At 45.0% G+C, this 12,192-nt stretch overlaps 2 protein-coding genes across 2 annotated transcripts in view; both read right to left on the reverse strand.

Annotated features, from left to right (window-relative positions):
* The window catches only part of LOC119390029 (beta-1,4-N-acetylgalactosaminyltransferase bre-4), a 33,198-nt gene extending 27,353 nt beyond the window's left edge, over nucleotides 1-5,845 (reverse strand). The window contains exon 1 of the mRNA XM_037657535.2: nucleotides 5,593-5,845. The gene's annotated coding sequence lies outside the window, so the exon portion shown is untranslated. The remainder of the gene's footprint in view (nucleotides 1-5,592) is intronic.
* The window catches only part of LOC119390031 (beta-1,4-N-acetylgalactosaminyltransferase bre-4), a 211,276-nt gene that overhangs the window by 163,668 nt on the left and 35,416 nt on the right, over nucleotides 1-12,192 (reverse strand). The window lies entirely within an intron of this gene.

The following is a 12,192-nucleotide window of genomic DNA, read 5'->3' on the forward strand; positions in this document are numbered from 1 at the left end:
GGAGCCGTCGTTTTTACGTAGCCAGACACAAGAGATGACTAAGGGCTTGCAGGGGGGCGAATTATTTTTTTTTTCTGAACCAAGTTGGTAGCATGGACAGAATGAGCAAGAGGGATATAGAAATAAATGTAGAAAGAGAAATAAAGAGTGACAGAGAGGGAATCAAAGAAAGAGAGATAGAAATGAGGAGACCGAGAGAGAAAGATATAAATAGAGAGAGAGCAAGAGAGAAATGGAAGAAAAATAGAAAGAGCAGGAATGAGAAATAAATAGAAATAAAGATAGAAAAATAAAGACACAAATTACTGAAAGAGAGAAAAAGGCAAAGAGGGAGAGAAAGAAATAGAAAACTAAAGAGAAACAAGGAAGGCGGCCCAGCTCCGCACTTCCTTCAGGCTTGGCAACACTTTTGCGGAGCTGCCGTAATTTTTTAAACCTTAAACACGCTTAAAAGGTCGGTGGACATCTGCTTTGTAATATATTCAGCTGATTCTGCTACCCATATGCCTCCCTTAAGTCATCTTTCACTTCGAGAATTCCATCCCATTCTCGTCGCCATTGCTGCATAGCTGCGGCACACGTGGCGTGCGCACTGAATTTCGGCAGCACGCAGTTGAAAGGTTGAAACATAATGGTTTATTGCTGCTGACTGGGAGGAGTATATATAACGAAACTGAAAGGGGAACGGAGGACAATGGAAGAGATACCAAAGAGGAACGCATGTGCGTCCATCGCTTGCAAAGCAGTTTGATTGCGACAGACGTCACTTTAAACAGTATATTTTATGAGTGTCGATTTTCTAGGCATGTTCATTGAGTTATCATCGTGCTCATAAATGTTAGCCTTTTGCCACGCGTGCTTCTTTTTCTATTTTTATGTTTATATTTTTTTTGCAACAGTCCCATTACACGTGTAACCACTGCCTTGCGGAAACCTCGCCCGAATGTCTGCGAACCTTCCCGATTATTTTAGAATCTTCCGATAAGATTGTGCGCCCCACGCGAACAATAGAGTTTATTCTGGAACTAACCTGGCAACCGATAGTAACACTGGAACCTTCGATGCCGCATGTGTAAATGCCGACGAGCTTTACTGCTGATTAGATTACCGACAACCGACGTCGGTGCTCGCCGCTTACGCTGGACTGCGAGTGTTGCTTCTTTTACTGGGCACAAGTTCGCCCAATGAAGCGTTTCATCTATACCGGCTGCGTTTTGAATTTTCCACCTTCACAACCCCATGACATTATTTTTGCCCACTGCAGGACGAAGACCAATCGTAGGAATCTCCAATCGTTCTTATAGTAATTCTTAGAGTTTTACATCCCATCACCACGATATAATTGAGAGACGCCATAATGGAGGACTTGAATGGACTACAGAACTTTAATCATAACCTGCAGATTGGCGGCCTGGCCTAGGCTACAACGGTGCTCGCGGTAAGGTTTAGCCTTTCCACCGTTTCCCGTGCCTGATGGATTGCCGTCGGCGCGTCAGCGCGTCAGATCGCAAATGCCACTTCCTCCGCGGCTTCTGAGTGTCGGGCTTTGAATGAGCTCGCCGACGCTATTTCACCTTTCGTGTCGATCGCCACGGTCGCGAAATCTTCCTCCCCCGGATACCTGGCCGCATCCACGAAGTGGGATTTTTTTTTTTCAGGACATTGTTTTTCAGAAAGGGCTCCGAAAATTTCGGCCACCTGGGGTTCTTTAACGTGCACCTAAACGTAAGCACACAAGCCTCTGGCATTTTGCCTCCATGAAAATGCGGCGGCCCCTGCCCAGATTTGGTCTCGCGACCTTCGGTTCCGCAGTCGAACACCATAACTACTGGACCAGCTGCGGTAGTACTCCCCAATCGTTCTTGTCTTGCGCTTCCTCATGCCTGCTAATTTCAACATTTCATGACATCATGTAATAAATACTCTACCCTGCTGCGCTTCCATTCTTTGTGCCCGATGTTGGAAATGTTAGACACCACCCATTATCCATCCTGTGCATTACACGACCTGCGCAACTTCATATCTTCCTATTAATGTCAACTCGAATATCGCTTACCTTCGTTCGCCCTCTTATCCAAACCGCTGTCCTGAGTTCTTTCGTTTATGGATAGTCGAACCATCCATGATATTGCTCCTCAATTTTTTCGCTAGTTATACACCACCTCATGACGTACTGTCTTTTCTGAAAAGTCACCCGTGCTGTGTAATGGGGGCGAATTACGTTCGAATTCACTTCATTCAAATCTATACACTTCTTACGAACAATGAAATCGAGTGACCTACACCAGAGGTAATGAATATTATTCGTCATGGCTGCTAACAAGTGCAAAAAGGCCAATTTTACATAAAAGCATGTACACTGAAAAAAATTGCTGGCTCTTCCTTAACCGAGAGCAAATGCAAGGATGACATAGCCAACGGCAATGCAGATTGGCTGGAGATGATAGTAGCCACAATCTTGAAATGGGCATGGTGCGTGTTCCCCACGGCACCATACTGTGCACTGGTTCATATAAACGTCATTGTTTCCTGTCACTGTGTGGAATAAATCTTGGCCTTTGTCTAGCGTGAGCGGCGGCCACGCGACGCAGGCCTCAAAGATTACTGACACGGAATGAATGTTTTGTACTGCACCTCGTTGCAAGTCTAGTCCAGGACGAACACCATGCGCGCGGCGGGGTCACGCAGCGTGGCGGCATCATTGTGGCCAAAGTTGACTTGCACTGAATGAGGTTGCCTAATTGTTTGTTTATAGTGGCTAGTGCTGACTTACTGTTGCATAACAATAGATAATGTTGCCTACTGTTCACCACCACTCGCAAATTTTGGCTATGTACTCGAAAGTGTTCGATAACGTCGGCTAGTGGTGACAAATAGTCGGCAGCCGGGTAGTGTCGGAAAAATGTTCACAAGTGTCGGCAAGTATCTGCTAATTTTGGAAAGTGGGACTCATGTGGACTAGCACTAGACTAGAATAGAGATAGCCAAGTTTGGCTCGCTGTTGGCTAAAAGGAGATAATGTTGGCCAAGGGCTGGATAGTGTTAGCTAGTGTTTGATAATGTTGTCTCGTTGTGGCAATACTGATCGCTTCCTACTAATATTGGACCACAGCATGCTGATTCTGAAGAAGTGGTGCCTTGCTGTAGGCTACTCTTAAATACTGGCTTGCCCTGGATCTATTTGGCTGTCAATCAGTATTGGCTATAGCGCTGACTTAAAATGACTAATATTTGTAAACTGCCGCCTAATGCTGCCTAATGTTGGCTGTATGCACGTATTGCTGGTTCTTTGCTCTTATGACAATGTAATAAATATTACACATATACAACGAAGTGGAACAAGCAACGCAACAACACGACGTAGCAAATACTAAGGCACAGCGTTCGTGCCTGTCGTGCTTACTACACCAATGTGTCCGTCTGTCCTCTCTGTCATCAGCGCTATGTCTGTAGTTTTTACTACATCCCACCATTGCACTGTTTGTTCTACGTCTTTATGCGCCAGCCATCCCAGTTCAGTACTCCTATGCATAATGTGCTACTACGACTACGCATTAGTGCGCCAACAAAGGTTGATTATCATAAGCACGTCACCGTACCGGAGCGCGCATTTGTCTTCAACGTAAGTGACGCATACTCCCGAACAACTGTGCCAACCTAAGGTCAGTTTATAGGCTACTTATTGCTTAGTTGAAATCAAGAAGAAATGGATATGGGCCGGGCACGTAGCACGTCGGCAGGATAACCGGTGGTCATTAAGGATAACTGACTGGATTCCAAGAGATGGCAAACGCGTGAGGGGGAGACAGAAAATTAGGTGGATAGATGAGATTAAGAAGTTCGTTGGTATAACGTGGCAGCAGAAAGCAGAGGACCGGGCTGATTGGCGGAACATGGGAGAGGCCTTTGCCATGCAGTGGGCGTAGACAGGCTGATGATGATGATGACTGCTTAGGAGTCAAGTGTAGTCGACGTATCATAGTATTCTCACTTCAGGGACTTTACTGCTCGATTTACACTAGGTCATCGATCCGCCCTCGTAACACTTGAGTCAAATTGAAACAGTGCACTATAGCGAGCTGCTTGTCAACCCCTTCGCTTAAAGGGGTCATGAACCACTTTTCCAAGTAATGATCTAATGGCCTCAGTATCGGAGTGTACTGCCTCCCGAATCGATTGCCGCAAAAATTTCTCGAATCCGTCAAGAATCAGCGGAGTTACGGGGGTTTGGCGCACGCTCCCAGCGCTTTCTCTCTTTTCTCGTGCCGGCGAGCCCACTGGAAGCTAGACAGGGAGGGATGGCATGGGGGAAAGAAGTTACGCCAGCGCGCGTCATGAAACGCGATCGCTCTCCCGCTGTGATTCGCTTGCGCGAGTGCGGCTACCGTGTACTGAGGAGTGCGGCGCCGGCAAGTGGCGGCACCCCGCGGCAAGAAGCGCATCTGATCCGAACGCCGCTCTCGATTTACGTCGGCTATCGGCCAATAAGCATGCTATGTCTCTTGCGACGTACAGCGGACAGACGCCCCGCCCGCCGACGAGAGTGAGAACCGGCCTCTGTTTGAAAAGAGGGTGCCTGGGGAAACGGCAACTTCGCGCTCCGCTTGTGGCCATTACGCGGCGCGCACGACTGTAATATTTGGCAGAGCAGTTCATAGCCGTGTCAGCTTTCCGCAGGATGTGTTTTTTCAATCAGCCCAGGAATCTGACGGAGGTCTTTCTTTTTCTTTTTTTCTTTTGTTTGCGGTGTAGTGCTATTCAAAAATGAACCAATACCAACTTGGGTAGTGTTCTATCCTCTTCAATGTACCTTTAGCTCACGGCACTGCGTTTTCTGTCGCCTGAGAGTGTGTTATTCCTCGGCCTTTCGTCTTCATATTTTTTTTTATTTAGTGCACTGTCGCTGACCAAGTTACCCAATACAAACTCTCCCTCTTTTATAGCTTCTTAGGTACGAAAAGTAAATCCCTATATAACACCGCCCCCGGCTTGCGCTGATAAATTTTCTCGCACAGAGCACATCCTTCGCATGGAAGTCATGGGTTAAAAAAATTCTCCGACGATTACGATACTGCCTAAAGCGATTTCTGAGCGCAGCTTCGTGTTTGGGCAAGGCCAACTGTGTTTGAAGTTATGGCTTTCCGCAAGGTATCGACTGCGCCAGAAATCCTAATCTTTGTTAAGTAGAACGCCACCCACTACGCCCTTATTCGTCTTTCTGGGGATAAGCGAGGTACCCGCTGCACATCTGTAAGGTATCATGTGCGCTTTGTTGATGCTGCATGTCTCTGATGACGATGATGAATAATGGCTGAGCACTTCGCAGCTGAAGTGGGTGGGAAGCATTAAACCGCGCACTTGTTGCGCTATTAGCATTGTGTAGTCTCTCCTCGTTTTTTTTTTTCTCATTTTATTTTTTCGTGTCTATCGGTTACTTTTTCATGTCCATCGGTTGCGCCAGCGACGGCAACGGCAACAGCGACCGCGACGGCGACGCCGCTGAACGCAGGAACTAGCGCCTAAGAGCTGCGCTCTAAAATAGAGTTCGAGTGCCACAGACTTTTCAGTGACTACCGCTATTTGGACTCTCACCTTGTGAACAGTGACGGCGCCGTCTTCACACGAACGATGATGCTTGTACGAGATCACCTATACTTCGGCGAGAGCACAACACTGCATTGACGTGGACGCTCGACGAGTGTTGGTAAAGCGTTTCGGCTCAAGCCTTGACGTTAGAGGGGATTCGTATCAAGCCCTTTTTGCCACTGATATATTTATCGAATTGACGATGTCGGCAACTCAAAAGCCTCTTCAGCCCAGAGACTGCTGCCACCGTTGACGCATGTAAACTATACATGAGCCGGTGATGTGCAGCTGTTCTAACATTTGTTCTTTCCAGCAATTACAAACAGCCTATTTTTCTTTTTTTCTTGATTCTCGGGAGGAATTCACGGCTTTAGAATTTAAAGGTCATAGCCGATTGTTCCTGGTTTGAATGTCGGCGCTCCGAGTAACGCAAACGCCCACGGCTGAGGCGCTTTCGCTACCGCTAGCTATAATTGAACGAAGGAATGGGAATGTTAACTGTTGGTTTTTCTTTGGTAGACATGACGTTAATGAGAATTATCAGACAATCAAGCCAAGTCAAGTATAGGGGGACGTTATCTGTAGTCACTGTGATATAAATGAGAAGTTAAAGTGGACGAAAAGATAACCTGCAGCTGGCAGGAACCGAACCTGCGACCTTCGAATAACGTGTCCGATGATCTACCATTTGAGCTGTCATGACTACGAGCGTCACTGATGAACACTTCCAGGTTTAAATGCACATATATACCCGATAAAGTGGACGGGAGGATGAATCCGCCGTAGCTCAACTGGTAGAGCTTCGGACGCGTTATTCGAAGGTTGCAGGTTCAGTCCCTGCTGGCGGCAAGTTGTCTTTTCGTCCACTTTAGTTTCTTCACATTTATATCACAATGACTACAAATACAATCCCCTATGATTTCCTTAGCTTGATTTTCTCTTAGTTCTAATTAATGTTGTCAGCTATAAAGATATATTAGCCGCCATAACGGCATAAACAGAAGTCTAAGTGAAAAACTATATTTTATTCCGCAGTAATAGCATGTGAAGGCAAAAGAAAAAAAAGTAATCTCTCGACACAGGCGATGATATGCGCGGTGTTTGTGTTAAAAGGCAAAAATATCATAACGATGCCTTAAGTGTAATAGGCAATAGATATGGATGGTATTTTCTTTTCGGATTGATACATGTTCATGTTGCTGTTTTTTTTTTCAGGGTTTTATCTTGTGTTTCCAGCTCTGCGTGGGTTTTGCTTGCCAATTTCCAAGTTTTCTTTTTTCTGATCAGGCAATCAGGAGGAACATCATGCTTGATGTTTTCATTCGACTATTCGAGTTTCCAGAATTACTGAAGAAACATTATTGTGTGTGCGCGACGTGTGCTAGGGCTGACGGCATCGCGGCTCTGGATAGGTAGACAATCTGCAGACGTCAATACATCCTTGAAAAAAAAGGTAATATTGTGAAAGGATGCACGCTTATGCATTGTATATGCGGTTGTGTAGACAGCGATAATATGTTATGTCAGTACAACAACAACGTTGTGTATTGCAAGTGGTAGTCTTTGTTGAGATATTGGGAGGCAGGCATTAATTGCGTTACTGTTTACAGCAAAGAATATAATCTCACTCTATGCTTGGACTTCATGGTGCTTTGAAATGTCCATAGGCAGGAACACACACGTGTGTTACAAGGTATGTGGTGTGCATGAATTGCAGGGAACATACCGAGTGTTTCTCGGAAGAGGGCTAAAAGTTTATGTGTACAGGACGCGGAACATAAGAATGAAATTCGACGAAAACGGGAATTATCGAGAACGGCAGATGTTTGAAAATGAGCTGCGCGTTTTAATTTGCTTGATAGTTAGGTGAATAGTTAGATGCACTGATTAGCCTAATTATTACCTTAGTTTTGTGGCTAGGGAAAGTGCAAATGTTTACTAACTGCCGATGTGGGGCGATACCTTCTTTCAGTAAACACCCCAAAAGTGTTCCTCCTAGGCTCGGCAGAACGAGATATATTTCCACTTTTTCGCTGTTAAATTAAAACTTGAGTGCTCGAGGAGTGCTATAAATACGTTTACAACAAATTCTGCTGACGTCTTACGATGCGAGCGATCTGCTCAGGCATGCCGAAACATCGCCTTTATTAAATAAGTAAGCATTAAAGAAAGAGTCCTGCCGACTAGGCAAAAAGCCACTTTTTTTCGTTATATTTATTATTTATTGCACTGCGTATCAAGGCACTATCCCAAGCAGTGTGACGCAGTATTTTAACCACCTAGCGACAATAAGCGCACAATCACTACAATGGCTTGCTTAATGTGTTTTACGAAGATGCGACGTATGGCTACGAGAGCTTCAGGGCATCTGTACCAGAGGCTTTCACAAAGGAGATTTTCAGACCATGCCCTCTCCCTTCACTTTAATATATTACTCCTTCGAGAGCCTTTACGATGCATTGTGAGCGAAATGTAACGTAGAACATTGACTGCACCTTTCCAATGTGGGCGCAGTTAGTGTGACTTAATGAAGCGTGAGATGTTGGGCAAGATTCTCATTTAATAAATGTGAGCCTTTCTTTTAGTTTCTTAGTTTAACGTCTGTGCCTGTCGCTTCTAATGGAGGGGTGCTTCACACCTTTGCTTCCGTATAGATGATGTCTAGCATCATAGATGGTGGCCAGTGTTCATGAGTGTCAGCGTTAGAATAATAAACCAGAAACTCAGAAATTTTCCCGCCATGGTAAAGCTGCTAGCTTATAACATTTCTATCCGCCAACGCCGACCTGAATGTACAAATTACTCCAGAGGAACTCCACTCAGGGGCACAGAGCTTGCAAAAACAATACAGCCCCAGGTCCCGACGGTATCACTAACACTGTGTCCCGCAATCTGAACAAGGGAACCTTAAACGACCTGACAGATATCTTTAATAGTAAAATCTGGGAAGTTCAAAAGGATTTTCCAGCCCAATAGGAGCAATTTGCTATATCGCTTATAGCCAACCCAGGCAAGCCGAAAACACTTGGCCACCTGTGACCAATTTCACCAACTCACTCTCGGGGCAAATTGTCTGAACTAGTAATAATACACAGCCTAGAACTACAGGTTAACAACACCTGATGCTCAATATTATGTTTCAATACAGCAATAGGGCAACAGCACAAGACGTTTTTCTTCTTTTGAAGGAGGAATTGGTGATTCAGCCCCCTGGTAATCCGCACGACATAGTTCTAGCTATGGACGTGCACAAAGCTTTTGATGAGATATCCCATGAGAGAAGCTTGCAGTTGCTGGAAGATATAGGCTGTGGTCAGTGAGCCTACCAATACGTTAATACTTTCTTAGAAGACTATGCTGCAACACTCAACTTAGGATCTAATAAATCCAACCCCGCGAAACTGCCGAACAAAGGCGCGCCTCAGGGTTCCATCCTGTTTTCTTTCCTTTTCAAGCTTTGAGTGCGTCTAGTGGCTATTAAGCTCTCTGAGAGCCTCGCCTGGGTTACGCGTTGTATGCGGATAACCTTACCCTTCGCACGACGGAAGGCTTCCATGGACTGCACAATGACATATAGCTGAACGCTCTGGAAACGGTTGAAATATATCTGCACAGTCTTGATATGACCTATGCACCAGCGAAATCGGAATACCTACGTCAACGGCCGTGCAGGTCCGGTGCAAGCGTTCTTTAGATTTATATGCACTCGACAATACATTCTCACTGGTCCATCAAGTTGAATGAGCTGATAACGTCACCCAAGTTGCATTATTTCTACTCGGTAAACAATGAATTCTGGAAGGCTATTGTATTGTGCTTCTCAGGCAAATCACTTGTCATGAATACACATTACCACTTTGTGGTGATGTGTATTAACGCACACCACTGTGTATTAATGCACATCAATGTGTATTAATACATCAATCTGTATTGATGCACATCGCATTAATCATTACTGCACAACACCGCCAACAACGCCCGTATATGAATAGACGCGTCATCCTTGCATAATGGTCGTTCTCATTGTGAACTACTTCATTCCTTTATCATTCATTGAGATACAATGCTGAAGAGTTATTGTGAACAATATATTCATCTAGGTCCGCCTTGTGGGAATTTACATGTCCTACCGAAAAACACAGCTCAATAATGAAGCTTCCAAAACAGGCAAACAAATATTTACTTAAAGCTCTGCTATCACTATATGTCCTTTGGCAACATTTTCTCCGGCCCGTATCTATTCATTGACATATGCTTCTGATTGATAATAGCTCCTATCCTGACTCCTTTGTCATATCCCACTTTGCAGCTCGCTTCGCAAACACGCCTGCTCGATCTGCTTTCTTTGACGAGCACAAAGATATCCATTGACGCCGGCATGGTGCCCACATCCCTGTTGACGTCACTGACCTTAATTTGCAGAGTTGTAGTCTCTCGCTTCTAAAAACACTTCTCATTAAATTTTACGCTCTTACCTTTCTGCTTTCTGCACCCTGCAATCAGCGCGCAATATGCACTTTTTCGTAAACGCCCAAGAGCTCACTGGCTGTTCTAGCTATTAGCCTCGCACGCAACCCGTAGCCACCGTCCCAGCAGCAGGCCCATCATTTCCCCCGTGGACATATCTATGTTCCGTTTATTAATTGTATTCTCCGCGTGTGGTCATTGGCCTTGGCTCTCAATGCCCTTATTATTTTCTCCAGCATGCAGAACTGTAAGGTCGCTCATGCGCACCTGCTGTTCCTCTTTTCACCGGGTCCTGCACATGCACACACTACGCACAAAGGAGTCGCAGAACTTTTAGCGCCATCTTTTGGATACTTCTAGAGGAGGATATTATGTTCTCTCTTCACTGCGTGAGAGGGTGCTCCTGGAGGTTGCATTGACGGGACACTGAGAAAATAAACTAGAAGAAGCCCTGATGTGAGAGAACTTGACGTCGCGTTTTCAAAGCCGGAATCACAGCTATCTTGGTGGGCTATGTCTCTTCGCGTCTCCATTCACTTGGACGATACAGGCAGATGGGCGCCAGCTTCGAACTTGCGACGAGTCGCCTGCTATGAGCACTGCTGTTGGGCGCAGAACGTAATCCACGAAAGTACACTTGTATTATTTAAGAAGGTGCACTCTCAAAAATTCAGCAGTGAGCGTCATTCCTGTACGATGGCGATTCGTTTTGGGCATTTGCAGTGGAAACATTGGTGCTTCCTGCATGAAACCTAATTATCGAAAAATCTGCCGATGTTTGTTTTACGGCTTCTTTTCTTTGTTTAAATAAAAAATACTGAAATACTGCGATAGATAACACGAAAGTGAACAAAACGAATACGTTAAAAATTATTGCACGTAAGAATAAAAACTTGTCACTAAAAAATATAAGGCACAAGCTACGCACTTAATCAAAAATAGTTACCCATCCAGCTGATAATCGCCTTGATAATGTTAAAAAAGAATGTGGAGTGGTGGTCACAGCATTAAGCTTTAATGCTGGGATATCGAGGTTAGAACGTACCACCAGCCGCCTAATTTTCATTGCTTGAGCTATTGAGCAAAGAGCAGTAGCAATGATCAGCAAGGTCGGGGGAGAGCTGTACAGAAAGAAGGCTTTGTTTTAAGGAAAGATCGCGCGTACTGTACATTGTTTTCACATCGCAGGACACAATGTAGAATTTGCCACCATATGACTTCCCTGATAACATATGGGTAGCGTATGTGTAACGTATACCTGATAACATATGTGTAATTACTACGCAGCACTGAACTTCTTGAACCAGTCGTTGGGGAAGCTGGGCAGTGTAGAAGTGGGAGCGCTCACCAAAATTTCCAAACTGGAAACCTATTTAAAGCCACAGAATCGCTAACCTGCCCCAGAATATCGTGGAGCTTCACTGATAATAAATTCACAAGTCTGAGCTTGCTTTCTGCTGGCAGAAGACATATCGGAGCAAATATTCGTGACAGAATGAAGTATGTGTCGGCAGTTAGAAATGTACAGTACGTAAGTTACTCAGGACATCTGAATGCAATACCAAGATATTATTTTAACGATACCGGCAGAAAACGTCCATCTTTCAGAAGCCCTGGGTTGCAACGACAGGTCGTAGGCTTTGAGGTGCTGGTAATCTATTTTACTATTTTAGCGCACGTAAACAAAACAGAGGACAGAAGAACTACGCAGGCACAGCGCTATGTCCGTGTCGTTCTTCTGTCCGCTGTTTTGTTAACAAGTGCACTAAAATAATAAAACTGGGTTGCAAAGCAGTTGTAAATATTAGCTGATGAGCGGTCGAGATAAAGAACAACCGTTTAGGTATTTTTGAAGACTAAACAGGGAAGACGTGGACACAGCCGTAGTGATGCCGTAAGGGCATAGAAACAAACACTCAGAAACTGCCCTTTTAACGTGCGCATAGTTTATTCAGTGCTGGCAGTGCTCAGGCATTCAATTTGGAACCGTGATCCGAATATGACGAACTCTGTTCGCGTGGCTCCCAAGATTGCTCTCAGCACATGGGAACGCTCTGCGGCTACAGGATTTCTTTGGCTCCAGTCGCCGAAAGGCTCCAAAATCACTCAGGGTATGAATGGGGGCCAGTCATATTTGCT

The sequence above is a fragment of the Rhipicephalus sanguineus genome, chromosome 4 (assembly GCF_013339695.2).
Source record: "Rhipicephalus sanguineus isolate Rsan-2018 chromosome 4, BIME_Rsan_1.4, whole genome shotgun sequence".
Lineage (NCBI taxonomy): Eukaryota > Metazoa > Arthropoda > Arachnida > Ixodida > Ixodidae > Rhipicephalus > Rhipicephalus sanguineus.